Raw genomic sequence first — 19,675 nt, forward strand, 5'->3', positions numbered from 1 at the left:
TGCTGGGATAGTTTTAGCAATTTTACGAAGAACATTTCAAGGATCAAATGGTGTGACAAAGCACAACAATTCAAGAATAAACACTTGTTAAGCTCTCTACATAGAGGGACAAATTACGATATCTTGTCAAGATTTTGGAGTTTCTTCTTTGACTTTAATTTTTTTCATTAAAAGTACCCATGGCTGAGAATTCTCTTTACCATGAGCACAGGCAAAATATAGAGATCACACATTTGTTCAGGCTGGCAAGGACCTCACTGAAGGGCCCAAGTCCAATGCCCTGCTGAAAGCAGGGTCAACTATAAGCTCAAACCAGGCTTCTCAGGCTTTTTCCCAGCCAGGTTTTAAAAACCCTGAGGAATCCACATAATCTGGGACTAGACAATGTTCCAGGCAGCCTGTCCCAATGTTTGACTGTCCTCAAAGTAATAAGGTTTTTTGGTTTTTTCTATCCAGTCAAAATCAATCTGTTTCAACTTTCAGCCTAGGCAGATGTGTATAGTTTATCTGAAAACAGCTCGAGGAAGCAGGTAAGTATCCAGATCATTCAGAGTGACTGAGCCACTGACTGAAACATAAAGGGTTATAGCCACAATTTTACACAACTTCCTGAACTCTTATAGCGCTCCAATGCCCACCACCTCCCATTCTTTACAGTTTGTAATTATTTCTCCATAAGTTCCCAGTCAGGCCAATAAGGCACTGATCCCTGTCTTCCAAATGTGCTATTCTAACTCATTTGGCAAAGACATTCAGTGAGCACAGCTTCTTTAGCTCCTGTGTTCTCCCATTTGTCTGTTTAAGGAAACATTTTTGGCAAACACTGCTAAATCTATAAAAAAAATAAATCAAAACACACAAAAAGGGAAATGGATTAATAAGTATGGCGAGTTTGTTCAGTCAGGTTGCTGCCACATTAAAAAAGCAATGATCTTGAGAGAGAATTTAGTTATCTACCAACCAGTGCACTGAATGGAAAAATTAGGAATAAAGCTTCAGAAGCCTCACATATATTGTTTCATAAGTATTCAGGTGTGAATGTGAAGCCACTGATCTGTGTTTCCCTAGCCTTGATTCAGCCAAGACCTTTTAATGATGTGTTTAATTTTAAAGACATAAATGTGACCTTCTCATGGGAAGTTTTCTTTACAATCATTCTTCAGTAATCTAGTGAAACCATCTATCTAAATAGAACAGATTCTCATTGGGAAATCTGCAGCAGAAATTGGCTATTATAGTGTTTCCTCTGGGATACATTTCCAACAAGGGCAAGAGCCCTTATGGGAAATATATCCCAGAGGAAATTTTTCCCACAAGGGCTTCTGCCTTTTAATTGATGTCTTGGTGTTTCAGATCAAAGTCTGTGTCTTCACTCCATTTTCTGCTTATTCTTGACACAGTCATGAGCAGTTTTCTGTCAAGTGATGCACTGCTAGGAGAAAAACTGGGAATAGTCACAAGAAATATATACAATCATTAAATTAGTTTCCTGTAATGAAACTTGATGAAACTGCCTTTTGGATTTTCAGCTTCAGAACCGAAAGTGGTAAAACCAGCAAAGACATATTTAATAACATACAAAACATTCTAATGTTCTGCCAATGAAAAATGTTGCTTTTACTTGTCCAGTATTGGTTTTTGTATATCTACCTTAATATAGAAGAAGATTTAACAAACCCTTCTATTTCTTCTTCAACAATGTGTGCTGCAAGGAAAAATTGATCTTTCACTTTGCCTCCCTCTCAAGGGTCTTGCACCCTGTGTGGTTTAGTCATCACTACCAACAGCTCCCACCTCTGCACATTTGCAGGAGGCAGTGCTGGATAGCTAAGGAACAGCAAAGGGATACAAACCAATCTACACTCACAGCACCTGGGGAACCCTAACTCTGTCCTAAAAGCAAAGAAAGTGAAGGAAGATAATAGTGTAAACTCAGTTTGATTTCCTGTATTTAGTTGGATTTTTGAAAATAAGAATCCTGAGGTGGGCCAGGAATATATTCTTTTTACTTTTTTTTCCAAAAAATGAAGTATTTAGAGAAAAACTGTCTAATCTAACCAGAAAACAAACCCAGACATTCTGCCATATGGAAAGATTCTCAAATTCTCTAATCTGATTCACATGGGCTATTTAGGTAATTAACTAAAGCTGTTTAAAGAAAGCTAAAGAGGGAATATCAGAAAAGGAAGCCAAGAAGCTCACAGATACAGCAGCTACATCATTCCTCCTGCAATCACCAAAGGAGACATTACGGTAATGATGATCAGGGTAGAAGCTGGGTGGAGCTCAGGGGCTGGAAGAAACCTTCATTTCACCATCATGGAAAGCTCTGGAACAGAGGAAAGGCTGCAGGACCTTCCCCGCAACAAGAGCTGTCTCTCCTCACCTCTGCTGCAGAGGAGCTGAGGTACCTCACCACCACAGCCCCCCAAAAAATCTGGAGCTTGGCTGACGCAAGATGAAACCTTGTCCACAACAGCCCATTTTTTGCTACAATTTTTGCAGCTGTAAAAAGCCACTTACTGCCTCAAAATGACTTCCTGGCCCCAGTTACAAAACTATCTATTGACATCTGCAGCCAGAAACACAAGAACTGTTTGCCATCCACAGCCTACACAGTCTCAAAAGATAAGGAGTAACTGCTCTATTGAATTTGAAAATAAGAACCTTAAATGGCTGTATTGGTCTTGATGGGATGATGTTTGGGGCCAGTTCAAGCTGAGCAAACCATAAAGATCTTCAGAGCAAGGACTAATTAACAGAAGTCATGAACAATACTGTTTTCTTCAATAAAAAAGGTCTTGCTCAGCCTCTCAAAGCTTTGACAGCAGAGCTCTACATGTGGCATTGTTCTCTGAACAAAGAAGTGAACTAAGGCTTCTAATTTCTTGGCTAACTTCATTTAAAGAAAGAATGAGATTGGTGCCAAAAAGCAATAAGTGGATCCCCAGTCAAACAAAACTCTTAACATCATGGTTTGAATCCAGTCACTCATGGATTTAAAGTTATGAATGTGTTTAAGTGCCTTGCTGGGTGAAGGTCTAACGCCCTGTTCTTAGAGTTCTAAACTCTAGCTAAATCAAACAAATATATGAACATACACTTGAGAACTCAAAGTTATTTAATGATGAACTCCAAAATCCTGGTTCCCTGTTTCTTTGCAGCCACACACGTTGTCTTGGAGTGTCCTTCTTCCATAATGATCCTTGAAATAACTGCTTCAGTCTGGGTTCACCTCTCTAAAAATGGCCCAAAATCTCATGATAGTGAGACATATGTCATCAAGAGTTCTAACAACAAGTCAATACCAAATCAGGACTTTGGTAAAATAATTAAACTTTCTAAAATGTATCATAGAACAGGAAAAACAGCTACAGCTCAGGAATCTGGCTAAAGTGCTTTCTTTCAAATCTTGCTAAATAGATTATTAGACATTGTCAGAAAGCTGTGATGATTTTTTTCTACTCCTTCTATATCCCTGTATTCTGTATTTATCAACAGAACTCATTTAGCTGAGAATTTTCAGAACTTTCCTTAATATTTTTATTTATTTTTAATTACTTTTAATAGTATCCTAAAAGCAAATTCTGTTAAGTTAAATACTTGCAAACAGATTTACAGCCATACAAGTTTCACTCCGGTGATCCTCATTAGCAATGCACATATGCATTACATATTTTCAAAAGATTTTTTTTCATGTGTGTCATTTTACTTTTTCTGCAAATAAGAAAAATGAAGAAACACATCTTCAAATACATTTAAGGCAACAATCCCACTGATATACACAAGAAGGACTTTTGCACCTAAAATCTCCCATTAATTATCAAAGAACTATAATCAAACATAATTATCACTGCATCCTAGATGCCAAGATCAATAAGCTAACACATATTCATAAGTCCTTTGAAAATTTCAAGTTATTCTGGCACCTGGTGTCCTGTAGGCTCAAGTTCTTTACACTTCTGACAATGTCACCTTTTCCTGTGCTTGGGCTAATGTTTAATGTCATGTCTTCAAAAAGACCACACTTTTGGGAGGAATGAATCCCCTTAGAACAAGTGACTGGTGTAAGGGATCACCCCACCACTTATCCATAAGGAGAAATAGTGAGCATCTGCCAAGGCTACACAGAGATTATTATATATTTTAAATGGAAACAAGTAAGAATTCTCTATGTACAACTTCAGAATTCCTGGAAAGGAATCTATCTTACAGTGAGAGATGTTTCCCACTACAATGAAACTTGCTACCACAGCCTCGGAAAAAAATATTTTTTGTTATAAAATTTAATAGACATTTCCAAGATCTCCAAAATCCCCATTCCAGCAATATTCTGGTCTTATATTGTGAGGTTCAGACCTCACAAAAACTTACTAGATTTGGATCTACAACTCCCAGTAAACCCAGAGTTGCTGTGAGTCCACACTTCTATGATTTGTAGGGATTACCTGTGCAATTTTCCTTTTACCCTATCTTCTCTTTTTAAGTTTTTCATCACATTTCTTACTCTACTTATTCATAGCCTAGATTGATAAAACATATACTGTAACCCAATTATAATACATAAACCTGTGTTTAATACAGACACGTTCTGCCTGAAAATGTTCATGACATCATAATAGATTACACTACACAAAAAGATCAGTTTCCCTTGTTCACAGGGGATATAACTAAAATTCATCTCCTATTTGTGAATGGTAATTTCAGTTTGCTTAGTTATTTTTATTTATGAATTTCTTGTTGGTGCAGGCACCATATAGGATATTTTACTGCTGCTAGATGAAAGCAGGTTCAAAGTGAGATTTGACTTTGTATCTATCTTTCAAGATCTGCTGTGTATAATACACACTAAAAGCTTCACCTTGTTTGGCCTCATTATATCTTCCTTAATTGAGTCTTAATAAAAAGACTGTGTTCTAGTGTGAAATTTATTAATTGGTTTTCAAGAAGAGAGGCTTGAAGCAATATAGACATCTCAATTAGGGATGCATTTCAACATAAATACAAAATTTATGCCTCCTGTGATTGCCAAAATGACTTAGAGCTAAACATAGAGAACTGACGCACCAAGTCTCCAGATATATTTTCTACCTGGGTAGGAAAGCAAAGTATTTCTATAGTAGATTGATTTACTGCTGCTGAAGACTAAAGTAGGGCTACATCTTGAGTGTGTGAAAGGCTGTCACAGAGGGAAAGCTTAATTTATCAATTTGCCAGTTTCTCAGGGGAAGCCATTAATGACAACAGTATGAGGCTGCCTTTTAGCAGGATTCATTGGACTTATTTTCCTAACTAAAAAAAAAATTATAACTTTTTCTCCCATAAAATACTAGACCTGTCAGACACACAAAAGGCCAACAGGAAATGCTGCTCTATGCACCAAGAGCACCATCTATTCACCTCACAGCTTTCTGCTTATATTAAGAACTCTGAGTGCCATAAAAAACAGCATTTTTAAAAAGCAACAAAACAAAAACCCAAACATTCCAAAACCCACCAGACCCAGCCTAGCAAATGTTACACATTCACTTTGCACATAATAAGTGTTTGGTTACCCCTGCATATGCTCAAGCCGAGGCACACTGCTACAGATCCCAAATCAGTCAGTAACTACTTCCTCTAAGTAGCATGGAACATTCTAGTAACAGCTATTCTACTCACTCCAAGCTTTATAAAAACAAAACAATTTCCAGTGCCAACCATGGATGCCTTTTAATGAAATTACAAAAATCTGCACAGCATGACCAGGAGAAAAATCTCACCTGTATATACAGTTCCAGGCCAGGAAAAAACATATGGAAGTACACCTGAGTGTATTTCTCCCTGGTTCCAACTGAGTTTATACCTATCTGCAGTTCTAACAAGTAGTTAGACCTAGGAAATATGCTAAACTTATGCAGAGCATGTTCGACCTCTACCACTAATCACCATTGGTTCTGCTTCATCAAAAAGAAAGTCTGGAAAACATTTAATAAGGAATAGTGCCTGAGACAATAAGTTTTATAGTGATTTACACACAGTGTTTTACCTCTTAGTCAGAGTTTGTAGTTCGTTAAATTAGTGTAATTTTAATTAAACCCCTGGTTAGCTGCACTAGGTTTGATCAGAGCTCTTGCTCCCAGTGAGAAGGGGCGAGAGCTGTCTCCTTCCAGGCACTCCAGGGCAAGCTCTCCTTTCAGCTTTGTACATCTATGGCGGGGTCAAGTTTTTTGACCTCACCTCTGGCAGAAGGGTCACTGAGCACAGGGAAGCTGCACTACTCTGCTGGTTTTCCATCACTGAGCTTGCACTGCAGCAGCTCTCCCATCCAATGACCCCTTCCTTTGATCTCACAACAGGTTCAGGGAAATTAAAAACTGACAATGACTCACAGGAAGAAGAAAAAGCTAAGGTTTTCTTTGCTTGCAGAGACAGAAGAGCTGACAAGGACAGGAGACAACATTGCACTTCCTGGCATTTCTCCCCCTGCACAGGTGACAGGATGGAATTAAGGGAGGACTCCCATATTTAAATTCCTTACCTTTCAAAGGATTCACTGTGTTGTTCTAACTTATTAAAAGGGGAAGAAAAAGGGTTCTGTCACTTGTGAGAATGATCCTCTTTTACCAAGAAACTGTCTGTGGTTTTGATCACAATTTCTTTAACTCACGGACAGAGATGACCTCAGTATGTTAGTCCCCAGAGATTTCTGTCTGCTTCTGTTTTCCCAAATAAGGGTTCTTTCACCCTGTGCAATAAGCTCATCCACATACAGGACTGAGATATTTGATTTCATTCACAACTGCACAGAAATGGGTGTTGAGTGGACAATCCACAAAGCTAGCATACCTCCATTATGCCAGGTGCTCATTTTTACACTCTTGGAACAATAAAAATTTGGTGTTTCCCATGTACACAACAACCTAAAGCTCTGGTCATTGTCTTTGCAGTCCCTCATCTGTTTAAAGATACAATGCACACTTATTTTATTACACACATTCGATGAGGAAGGGGTTTATGTAACTAAGGGGCAACCTGTGGGTGGGTATTCTCACAGAACCACAGAACACGTTGAATTGGAAGGGATCTTATGATAATGAGCACAAAGTTCAAGCAAAGTTGTTCTTTGGCTTTGTAGTTTGATTTATCATGTCCTCCTATTAATTCTTGGGTCATGGCTCTTGTTTCCTGCAGGTTTGGTTAGATCTCATTTTTCATAAATTCTTTTATTTGTCCTGGACTACAGTAAATTTTTAACCTTTTCATGGTACTTTATTTCAATGCTTCCATACTAGGCATAAGCTCTCCTGAACAACTAACTAGTCTCTAAGATATTCTGAGGACTTACCCAAGGAGCATCCCTGCAGGAGCTCCAACTCCTGAATGAAAGGTGAACATACTGAACCTAAAGAAAAATTCAGATATTTGCATTCACATGCCTTCTCTTTCTTAACAGCCATGTAATCCCCCTCTTCCTTTTGCACATAATGGAACAAAAGAGAAAAAAATAAAAAGAGCTTTTTTGCAAGCTAGCTAGCAAATGCAAATTTAAAGCCTCTTTGCCCAGTACAGAATGTGTCTGAATTCCATCTGTATCACACTGCTACATGCCAATTACTTTAATTAGGGTGAGATCCAAGATTCACAAGAGAAAGTTCATAGTGTAATTAAGAAATAGTTTTTCTCCTCAGTGCTCCTCTTTCATCTTCTTCTTTGCTCATTTTCCTGCTTCCCTCCCACCCTTTCTCTATTCAGGGACTTTTTCATTCTGATTCTTTAGTCATTTTTGGCATTAGGATTGTTGTACTTACATCTTCAGGCAGGCATGAAAAGCCAAAAAGCTGGTTGCCTTTAATGCTTCCAAGATAAGGTGTAAAAACTGAAAAGCAAAGAAATGAAAGTGAAAGGTTTTATGCTGTTTTCAAGTGATATTTGGTGTGGTGTGGCACAATGCTTTGAAGCGTATCTTATTAAAAGCAATGTCACATCCTGCCAAGAAATGCCACTGCTCAGCACTCAGGGACCTGGGTAATCTCACAGAAACACAAAAAATGTACTTGCCAAAGAAGGAAAGAACTGATTAGGTTGTGTAGATGTTCTACAGGATCTATAATCAGCGCGATAATACTGAATGAATCAATGAAATGAGTGTTGTCTTAACATTACCAGCAAAAGACATACACCTGTCAAGGTTTATTACAACAACAATTTTCATTTGAAGAGCCTCCCAGTCTCAATCTTCTTTGCAGTTGGGATGGATTAACACCAACAGCGGGCAGCTTTTAACAATCCCTAAGTCACAGAGTAGCCAAGGCTATTTGCTGCCCTCCCTTGACATTTCCAACCAGAACACATCAGTCATTAAGAGCTTGATATTTGTGTGTCTTCTGACAATACCAATATCATCACTGATTATAGAGATTAGTGTGGAAACATCTGGGTTTAGAATTATACCAAATTATTTCTCACTAAACACTTGTTTGCTTCTGTGCTCAACCTGAATACATTTTTTTTTTTTTACTGGAGAAAGTACGTTAATGGAATTTCGCAGGGCTGGTATTAAATAGGAAATAAGTTTATTCTTTAAACAGAAGGGGATGGATTTCTAGTCAGGATAAATTATTTAAGCACAGGTTTATGCCCAATAAGAACTGGCCCCTGCCTCATTAAAAGAATGGTTCAAGCCTCTGTCTTGTAGCAGGTGGCAATATCTCACTGACTTCTAGACCCAGATCAGGTTATAGATGCTTTAAAGGAAAAATGTAGCAGTGTGAGCTCCGTGCAGTTGAAGCATTGTATTTACAGTGTGAAAAACCCTCAGTGGGACACTCATCAGTCACCTCTGAAGGGCTCTTTTGTTTAATTAAAACCTGTTTCCAGTTGATTTCAGCTAAACTGAATGAAATAAGGATCTTCCACACTTGGATTTACATCCACTCACTTTGGGAAGTTTACAGTCATACCTTGGTTTGCTGGAGCATCTTTCCCACATGGGCAAAACCTCTGCAGACAATGCAGAATCATAATGGGTGCTTTATAGCACTAAGCTATTTCCTCTGTGAACATCTTGCATATTGAGCAAGCTGTACAGGCACACGAGTAATTTACAGTTTTTCAACTCCTTTTACATTGACGTAAGTGAATGTGATGTGTTAGAGCAGAGCTATATTTGGATTGACAACATAAGTAATCCTAAAACACATACACAGTTTTTTAATTTCAGGAATGCACATGTGCACATGCATTATGATGAGAGTCAACTTGTGATGAAATTGATCTTTGCCTGAATGAAAAAGTAACACAATAGGTGGAGTGTATGTACTTCTGATTGGCTAGGCAAATGCATATCAGAGAGTAAAGGCCACACGTAGGATCAGCTATGACATTATTTACATTTCCACAAACATGTATGTCCAAAGTTTTTTTCACTGTACCATAACACAGGAATTACATTATTATGTTATTAGCATATAAATGGAAATAAATAAAATGTACAAGGTTTTCTGATTTTTTTTTCTGTCCTGTAAGTTGTCTTTAGTGTAGGTTATTCTCCCAATAAGTACTTTTTACTCAAGAAATATAAATATTAAAAAAAAAAAATTATGCACAGTGGAACAGAAGTACTGACTCGATACTCAGTTTCAGAGTCCCACGTGCCCTATCATTAGTGGCAGACTGATTGTTTTCTACATTTCAGCAAAACACACTGGACTAATTATAATTTCACCAACACTGGAGTTGAAGAACACAGATTAATGATCAGCAATTAAAACATCAACAACATCACAAACAATAATGCTTCATACTGTTAATTTCTGTTGCCTGAAGTCATGCTATTTCTCTTTGGGCATGAAATACATAATGCAGTCATTACTTCCAACATGAATAAAATGCTATCACATTACATGCTGAGATTCATATAGTGTAGCTAATTTACAGCACCTAGACAGGAATGTGCACTTGGTGGATTGTGCATATGTAATAAGAAGCTAAATCAGTGTTAAGATCTGAAATACCAGAAGTCAGTCTGATTGCTCTATCCAAACATATGCAGCACCAAACCCAGATTTTAAACAACCATAAGCTTGATGTAAACAAAGTATATCAGACTGGAGTCTTTACCTTCAAAAGTTTTTCTGGCAGACCAATGCTGTCAGATTCAACTGACAGAGGTACAGCCTAGACTTGTGCTACATTTTCTTAGAAATCAAACATCACTGTAATCCTTTCTGTCTGGTGCAGCACTCAATTTAATCAAGTCTCTCTCAGAAAGCTCATCTGATGTCATTTCTCATTTGTGCACTAGGAAATCAATGGCTGCAGCTGCAAGTCTCTGCAGTAGGTAACTGTGGTTTGCCCTTGCCCTTTGAGCATTTGCCTGCAGAGTCTGGAGGCCATCACCCCACAGCCAGCAGGGCTTGTGATAGCACAACTAGGGCAGGACTTAAAACCATCCTTTTGTCAGCATATCTGCAAGGGCATCCCATTAGCTATGGTACAAGTGATTTTGTGAGCTCACTTGCTGCAACGCTGTTTCTGTTGTGCTCAATATTCTCTGTTATCTTTTTCACTTACTGAAATTTATGTTGGGAGATGCATTCAGTAAACTGAAAAATAAACAAATGTGCTATCTCTGTGTTGAATGTCAGCACCTTTGTGTGATCTGAAACACTAAAAACCAAGCTAGGGGACAGCTCTGTTACGAAAGAATGGTGAGCAGAGGCAGAAACAGAGGGGGAATAAAAGCAAACACATGAATGTCATTAGTAATTTTCAGAATGGAAATATTCTGTTCACTCAGATGCAGACTTATTATGGAAATTGAAATGGATAATAAACCTAGCAAAGTCATCCATTAATTAATGTTTGCTACATTTCAAGTTTTCCCTATATGACTCAACAGTATAAAGCAAGATGTCAGCAGCTGATGTGTTCTTTACTAATTATTTATCATGGAACAGCTAAATGGGCTCTCACCAAGGGTAAAGATACTCCTCATGACTACAGAAGTGCTAGACTGATAAGGAATAAAACAGCCCAACAAGAGGAAATATCAAGACTAGTTATGTCCAAAACTGAAACAGGTGTAGAACTGTGAATGGACATACATATAAACAATTCACCCATCATTTCACAGGGATGATCTGCCAGGTACAGCAAGTGTCAGACCATTAGGGGTGTCATGGAAGTTGAAGGGAAAGTCAGGTGTTTTATTTATCTGCAAAAACTTTCTACTTTGATCCTAACTTTGGACATTTCTGGTTCCTTTCTAAGCAGCTGGAATTAAAGCTGTTCATGAGCTGCCACTCATGAACAAAGATTCTGCCACCCTGACTTTCTGCATCAATATCTCACAAGTGTCATTAAAACCAGCTGGTATATTTATGAACAAAAATGTTACATTGTGGAAAGCTTGGCAGAATTTTTCCCTAATACATTAGCAGCCCTGGAGGCATTGTCACAGAACTGCCAGGGAAAGGTTTGGTTTCACTTCCCACCTCAAATTCCCAGGAGCAGCAGGGATTACAGCAAGAAAGGTCTTTAATGATTGAAAGAGACTTTCCTTATGCCACATAATGGGATGCCCTCTGGCCAAATGAACATACTCTGTGGGTTCTGAATTCAGCCAGGTTGAAATTCACGGTATTTCTTGCTATGATACGGAGAAGTAAGGAGCTTCCACCTGACACCTAACACACAGCATATGGGCAACCATTACAAGTGATAAACAGAATGTCTGTTACCATTTCTCAAACATAAGCACGGATGGCTGAAGGCCCAATCTAAGAAAATTCCCCTTTTAGATCCAAACAACAGGTGGAATAGAATTAGCATAATTTTCTTACTATACTTTATGGGCATTGTCAGATGCTCAGACAATGGAACTAATCTGTTCAGCTACTCTGCTTGCAGACACAGGAGTTGGGATATGGACTTTACATGCATTTAAAAACAAAGAGCTACGACTCACAGGTAGCTTTGCCAGTTGGAGGATAGCCAAAGACACAGCCAAAGAGCTATGCATGGGATTCAGATACAAACTCAGGGAAACAGTTTACTCTCTGTCATAAAGCTTTTTCATTACCTTGTTCATTAACCTTTCCTTGAGCATTAAAAGAGTCATTACCTTCTCTAGTGCAGTATGTTCATGCAGCATTATTTTTCATCATTCATGTTCCCAGTATGGTGCTGCCCAGTTAAGATAATCTTCAAAATGGCAAACAAAGCCATTCTGGAGCTTCATGTTGTCATGACAGCTTCAGACAACTTTGCTGCAGCTCCAGGGGAGGCTTCAAATGCTGTGTTTGAAGAGTCAGCCTCATATTTACCTTATATCCACCATCAGAGAAATCTTACATGACAGTAGATGTTCTCAAACATACTTTCTTCATTTTACTTTTTTCTCTTTGCACGAACTTTTATAGGCCTTAAACTCTATGCAAGGATTCTAGTAACAGGTGTTAAAATCACAGCCATTATGGCACTGATGATTCCTCACCTCATTGTGCTGCCCTGCCCCGTCATAAGCAACACTTTCTCCCTGAACACAACTGTAAGAGATGTCCAAATTCTGCAGAAAAGCCCAGACCATTCTGCAGTGCAAGACTTACCAAAACCACTTCTTCTCAGCAGCCCTACAATTAGGATCTGATGATACTGGTCAGAAGAGCACAGGCAAGCTCCATCCATCATGCCAGCAGTGTTTTTACTTCTAAATATTATTTTCTGCTATATGTAATTGGAAGAAATATCATTGCAAGAAGAAACCATTTCAGAGGCGCTCTCTCAGGAGGCCTGTGTTAGGAAGGTGTAGAAGTACTTGTACAGCTTGACCTGATATCAGTGGCATCAACAAATGCTCAGTTCCAGACCTGGATAGAATGGAGTCAAGCCACTGACCACAGGCCCCAAAACAACTCCCCCACCAGGCACTGACCTTGTTTTTTGGGGTTTCTTTTTTGTCTTATGACAAAGCTAGACTACAGCTCAACAAACCCACAAAATGAAGTCACTTTCCATTGCATTATTCATTTTGGATATAAACTTACTGTGACAGATGTCACCAAAGGATTTCAAAAAGAGAAAGGGGTGTTCATACACAGCTTTCAGCAGCAAATAATTAGGTATTTGCTCTCACAATAATACAGTGAATCTTTTGAGAAATGTGTAAGTGAAAAGGAGGTTTTATACAGCAGTTTCACAGTTAGTGAATCAAACATACCTTATCAAAATATGACCTATTCAAACTGCAAGTGAGGTAGCGAAGAAAGATCATCCCTTAGCTGAGTACATGTTAAGTTCAGCAAAACTGTCAAAGCTCTTTAAGGCAAACAGCCCATTACAGACCATGAACATTGTAAACTATTACCACTGCCAAGGTAATGTGGGATAATTTCTCCAAAACTGAAAAGCTGACATATTGTCATTTGACTTTTCGTCAGAACACCACGGATAGATCATCTGTGCAGATAACACACTTAGCAGCAGGAAGGTTTTCTCCCTTCTCAGAGCAGCTAACAGAAAAGAGGGGAAAGGCAAGACTGTAAATGCTACAGAAGCTACAGCAGCCAGAAAAATTGCAGCAACAAAATTTCTTAAGAATTCCTTAACTGTATAGTGTTCTATGGCACAGAGCATGGAAAAACCAAGTGGAAAGCAGGCAGAAATCAGGATGCTGATTTCTCTGTCAGAGGTAAAGAAATATTACAGCATTGACTGCCAGCAGTAGAATCCACAATCCACAAGTTTACATGATTAAGCTGCGACCACTTAACTCACCAGGCGTTTGATCGATATCTCTGTCACACAAGAAAGGACACAAATTGCTTTGGGAAATGCTAATGGACATCCTAAGGTATAACTGCCTTCCAAAAGCATCTTCCTGTGTTTGTAACTGGAGGGATCTAAAGCAGGAACAGTGCTGCAGTTGCACAGGAGAGCATACACAGGAGATATGTTCTGCATTGTTATTTCCATCTTTTAATTATAATAGCTAACCATGAGGCAAAAAATGTTTTCCAAACATATATGACTGTTAAAAAGGCAATACAAAAGCCTGAGGTTCTTCAATAGAAAGGCAGCAGATTACCCACTGTACCTATCAGAACAGGTCAATGACACCTTTAGGATAATTACTGGTTTATCCTGAGGTCCTAAGTACATAATCACTTTATAACAGATGCAAATAGATTATAAAAACTGAATCCAGATCCCATCAGAAACAAACAAAACATGAGCACCTAATGGAAAACAAATAGTACTTTAGACCTTCAAATAACAGTTGTGACACAAAATACTGCAAAAAATCAACTTATCTGGCACTTTCTACTCTCAGTGATTTTATCATATATTATCACACCTTATTGAGCTCTCACTGATTTGACATCACAGCAGCCCTGATGAAAAATTGTTAAAGAGAACATAGAGAGTTCACTGTGTTCAAGAGGCTGAAAACAGATGTTTTGTCCCTCTAGAGTTTTAAAATAAATAGAAGTTTAAAAGAACATATAGCACAAAGCTGGTTTAAATCACCTACAGAGTACAAGGTCACAGACCAGAGCTTTTCAAACAGAAATGCAGAGATCTGTACTACTGAGTATGGGTAACAGATCTAGAAGCAAAGGAAGGGGTTTTTTTATAACTGTTACTAGCATTACACCTGCCCCTTATATGCCAATCAACAAAAACTGAAATCATGTTTAGCTACTGGAACTTGGGCTCATATCACAGAGATTCACAGATCCAGCTGTAAATTTAAGCCTCATTCAGATTTTAACCTACATGGAAAAAAAAACCCCAACACTCAGTGGACAGTGATTTGACTGAAAAAGTGTGGCTCTGCCAGGAAAAAAAAAAAAAGAAAAAAAAAAGGAAATATCAAAACAATGTTAAATTGATTTCTAACATTTGTAAATAGAAAATTTATTTAAATGTATCACTTGTTCCAAAAAACACATCTCATATTTGTATTTCTTTACAGATTTGACCCTCAAGAAAAAAGCTGAATTTCTTTTTATTTAAATAAAAAAATTCCCCCCAAAAACCCTGCTTAATATCTGTCTCAGCCATGTGTTTCACATCTGTTTTCAGTATTGCCAAATAACAAAATATTTCACAATTCACACTATTCATTTCCTTCCTAATGATTTTATCTAAATGCCATATTGCTCCTAAAATACTGTTAGCCACAAAAATGCCAAAGGTTTCTGCATCAAGGTGCAATTCCATTAAGCCTCACTTTGAACTTCCTAGGATATCCTCTGGCTGAATTTTACATAGATCAAGGTGGCTTTGAGATTCAGATTCAATACTTATGAAAATGACTTTGTTTAAAAATACACTATTCAAAGGTTTTTTGCCCAAAGGAGAACCCTTTAACCTTCAAGCTGTACTTACTGCATGAATTCACGTGAGCCTTGAGTAGTCCCAACTCCCACTTCTCACAGCAGTATTGTTTTTGCTCATTGATAGTTCTTCTCCATATCTTGGAGATTTTCCCCAACTGAACTCTGCCTCTGGAGCGTACTGATTCATCCATTTCCTCATAATCCATATGTTCTCTTTGGATTTCTGAGACAGCAAATACTGCAAAAGGAAAAATTATAGGGTTTGAAATATTAAATACATTTGAACTCTGTTAAATTTACTTTTTTTAAAATTTTCCTTAATTAAGTCTTCATTACATTGAGTTTCATCAGCATGAAAGAACATAGAAAGTGAATTTTTAGTTTCCTTCTTTCAGGTATTTATATGAGACACTAGACAGGTTAGATATCTACAAATAATGAGGAGAGGTACAAGTTTATTAGTGAGAACTGAATAAAAAGTATGCATCCTCATGCTTCAAATCATTACAAAGATAAATCTAGAACTGATATCTCTTTTCTGTATAAATAGCATTTGACGGAGATTGAAGAGAAACTTTTCTTCCTATATTAGTTCCATAATTGCCTGATGGTACTATATTCTGAAGCAATTTTATCAGAGAGACAATAGACACTTTGCTAAAGAGAAAACTAATTTGTGTCACTTATTCCATAGTAACTGGGCTTGTTTTCAGCTCATAAACAGGTGAGGTTGCTCATCTCTCAGTTAAAAAAATGTAATTTATCTTGTTGGGTATATCAGGGTATGAACAAGCACAAGAATGTTTCCCATGTAGCAAACAAAGTGATAATTTTCTCAGAGGGCCCTGCCCATAAGCTCGTACCCCATGATAAAAGGCCTTTTTTCCTGCACAAATCAGCAGGTCAAACTCCTGTGGCAATATGTAAACTCCTCATAAATACCCACTTCAGAGCAGTAAAGGAGTGCCTGCACTCAGCTCAAAGCACACAAACACTTCTTACAGAAAAAACTTTTGTCGGAGAAAGTTGCAGGCCTTAGAATATACAAGAAAAAGTTGCAATTCATCAAGTAATTTATTCATTGTCATTTATCAGCAGTAACCATTAATAGATGTCTGCAAACTTGCCAATAGCTCCATTTCAACATGCTTTTCAGGCAACTGTTTAGAATATCATGGCATTTAAGCAAAATGTTACGAGGTGACATCTTGGGATGTTATTTGATATTTCATATGGATGGATAAACTCCCTTCCCCCTGCCCATCAGCTGGCAGTTCCAATCTAAAGAATCAGTCTGCAGGTTCAGAATTATGTGTCCAGAATGAAAAAACAAGTACGCAGGAGTAGTTCCCAATGGAGGCAGGGGTGTGACACAAACTTTATATGCTCCTTTTTCCACTAACAGCTGTTAGAAGTCATCAGTTTACATGACATTTTCTCTTTCAGGCATGTATTCATTTCTAATGTAAATGATACAGAAAAAAAAATATTGATTGACCATAAACATCTCCAAAAATAGTTTTTGTGAATAATGAACTTTTTCCCAGATAATTCCATTTAGTGCCTTTGAAATGGTAAATGCTGCAATAAAGGCTTTTAGTACAAGTAATTGCAAATAAATGATAGAAATATTTTATGTCTTTTCTTAAGGGGTAATTCACATAGCCATTCCGGACAAGCGTTGCCACTCAGAAAAAAATACCCACACCATAAGCAAGACAGCAGTGGGTGACAAATGTTCCTGAATCATACCATACTTTACCAGGAGATCCAGAAATTGTCAGCACAGCCACTTGCTATTAAAGCTCAAAAAATTTAATAATGAAAACTGAAGCATTTTCACTGCTGGTGTCATCATGACATTAAATTATATGATGGACTGCCCCAAAATGACAAACTTTAAATTATGAAAAAGTTTATGATGCAGATATGCTCTCAATCCTCTGTTAACATCTTTTACCAGTTCCAACTTCTTCCACACATAGTAAATGTCACCAAATGCCTTCAGCATTTTAGAAAACCACACTATAAAGTTGGGAAATATATAATAAAGAAAGTTACATTTTCAGTCTTTATCTTCCATTTAAAATGATGTTAAGGTACATTTTGATAATTGGAAAACACAGAATGCAGACAGGACAAAGCAGATCTTCTCATGATGTAACAACCAATAAAGCAGAGGAACAAGGTTTTAGTAATAAATCTGAAGGACAAAATACTTCATTTAGGTAGATAGGGAGTATAGAATAGACAACGGTTATGCATTGTCTTCAATGTTTTTGATATGAACAAATCAAAAAGCTCAAAGATATGGGCCCTGTGGGGAGATCTGTCAGCCTCCACATCCTTTCATTCCTCGCCGTTCCAGTTAAACTTGAAGGGTCCATCAGTGCCAGGTGATCTGCTCTTCATAGGCTGTCTCTACACAAACTGCAGACCAGAGGTGTTACCAAACTCAGTCACTATCAGCCCTGCCTAACACAAGGCTGTGCCTAGGAACAGATGCCTATATACTCCATTGCCAAATCTTCAATCTGTACTTACAAATGAAGGATTTTTCAGTCCCTACTGTGCCTCCAAATTCTTTGTGCTTACCCAGTCTTTCTTGTTATTCCAAGCCCAGGGAAAGACAAGGTTATACAGAAAAAAAAATCAAAACTTTTAAACTGTGAACTAGAAACTGACTGCATTTAATATCTTTCTGTAAAAGTGTTTCAAGTATTTCACATAGGTAGAGGAGCACTGAATATTTTGCACAGCCACACGTGGAACAGCACATGCCACACCAGCTTGCTGTACTCAGTTGTGTTTACCACAGTAGAAAAAAACATGCTAATTTAAACATGTATACATAGATATTTTCAATGCAACTGTATCTAGGGGTGATTTCAAGTGTTCCTAGGATTAAAACAGCAATTCTGAACCAAGGTGCTATAAACAAACCCAAAATTCAGATCAAAAAAATCTTCTCCAATATAACCTTTAATGTTTTCTGAAATAACTGATAAATAATGGCAGTCATTTGGCTTTTAATGAAAAACAGACAACAGGAAAAATTCTATGTTGAAAAGTATTGGGGGGGAAAAAAAAACAGTTCTTGGTTCAGTGTTCCACATCAATTTTGCTGGCTTGCAAATGTAAACAATTTTGCACAAAGCTTGGCAATCAAACAACCAAGTTGAACTCCTCCCACATAATAATAATTTTTACTTGAACGAACTCTGATAACAAAGTTTCCTCTGATGGATTTCAAATGGAACACCGAGAGTCAGACTTCATTTAAGATGTCAAGTGTTCTCATGTCATGCTTGCTTACTGAAAGATGAAGAGAATAACAAGCTTTAGGGAACAGGTACTAAAAGCAGAAGTATTAAGGAATAAACACCTGTGAAAAAACTTTCACTAACAGAATATAATTCAATCAAGGTTGACACAGTGCCCCTAGTAAAGACCCTGTCCTCAATCACTTGCACCATTAAGAAAGCTATGATCACCTGGGTGATGTGCCTCTCTTGGCCTGGATTTTCCTGGAAAATTTCATTCAAAATACTGCAGCCATTCCTGAGAAAAAGGCAATAGGAAACAGCATTTGCTTAGAAAGTTTAAAGATTTTGAAGAGCTTTCTTTAAAAAGTCCCATGCTTTAGAATAAGGACTTACAGGTTGGCAGAAATCTTGTGCCTTTTGCTCCCTCAATGAAAAGCAGCTCAAAATGTCCAACTTCAAGCCTTGTGGTTTGTGCACAGCCAGTACTTCCTGGACTTCAGCTGCTTCACTTCCCAGTCTTTCTGTCTGTCCTGGATGTGCTCCAGGGGCCTGAGAAGGTTTTTCTCTGCAATTACAGCTCGGTGCCAAATCTGAGTTGAACAAGCTGAGCTAAGGCAAGAGGTCTCTGCTGCCATTTCAATACTCTCCTTACTAAGCCCGAGCAATGCACAAGCAGCAGCTCTCAAACTCAAGCATCTAGCGAGAGCATCAATCCTGCAGGGGAACAGACTAGGAAGAAGAGCTTGAGGAATGAAAAAGAAACTAGGTAAGTGTAGGACAAAGACAGATTGAGGCCCAGAAAACTTGGGCCAGAAGAAAGAAGATGGAGACCAAATGTAGACTGCTGGGCAGAGAGACTAGAGTATAATCCAGGAGAAGGAAGACAAAATGCTGTTGAAAACAACTCCCAGTTAGAAGATATCTGGGAATGAGGCAGGAGCAGTACCCCTCCACTCCCAACCAAAACATCCTGCAGTTTAATGTCATTGTATAATACTAAAGCTTTTGTTCTAAGGTGGTTTTTTTCCTTCCTTTCTCTAATTTCCTATTACATTCATTATTTACATAATTTTACTACTTTCC

General features: G+C 37.9%; 1 long non-coding RNA gene across 1 annotated transcript in view; it reads right to left on the reverse strand.

Annotated features, from left to right (window-relative positions):
* LOC146432729 (uncharacterized) overlaps positions 1 to 19,675 on the reverse strand; it is a 250,688-nt gene that overhangs the window by 175,293 nt on the left and 55,720 nt on the right. The window contains exon 2 of the long non-coding RNA XR_014854300.1: positions 15,376 to 15,564. This is a non-coding gene — a long non-coding RNA (uncharacterized LOC146432729). The remainder of the gene's footprint in view (positions 1 to 15,375; positions 15,565 to 19,675) is intronic.

This window comes from Lichenostomus cassidix, chromosome 10 (assembly GCF_008360975.1).
Source record: "Lichenostomus cassidix isolate B80296 chromosome 10, HeHo_3.0, whole genome shotgun sequence".
Lineage (NCBI taxonomy): Eukaryota > Metazoa > Chordata > Aves > Passeriformes > Meliphagidae > Lichenostomus > Lichenostomus cassidix.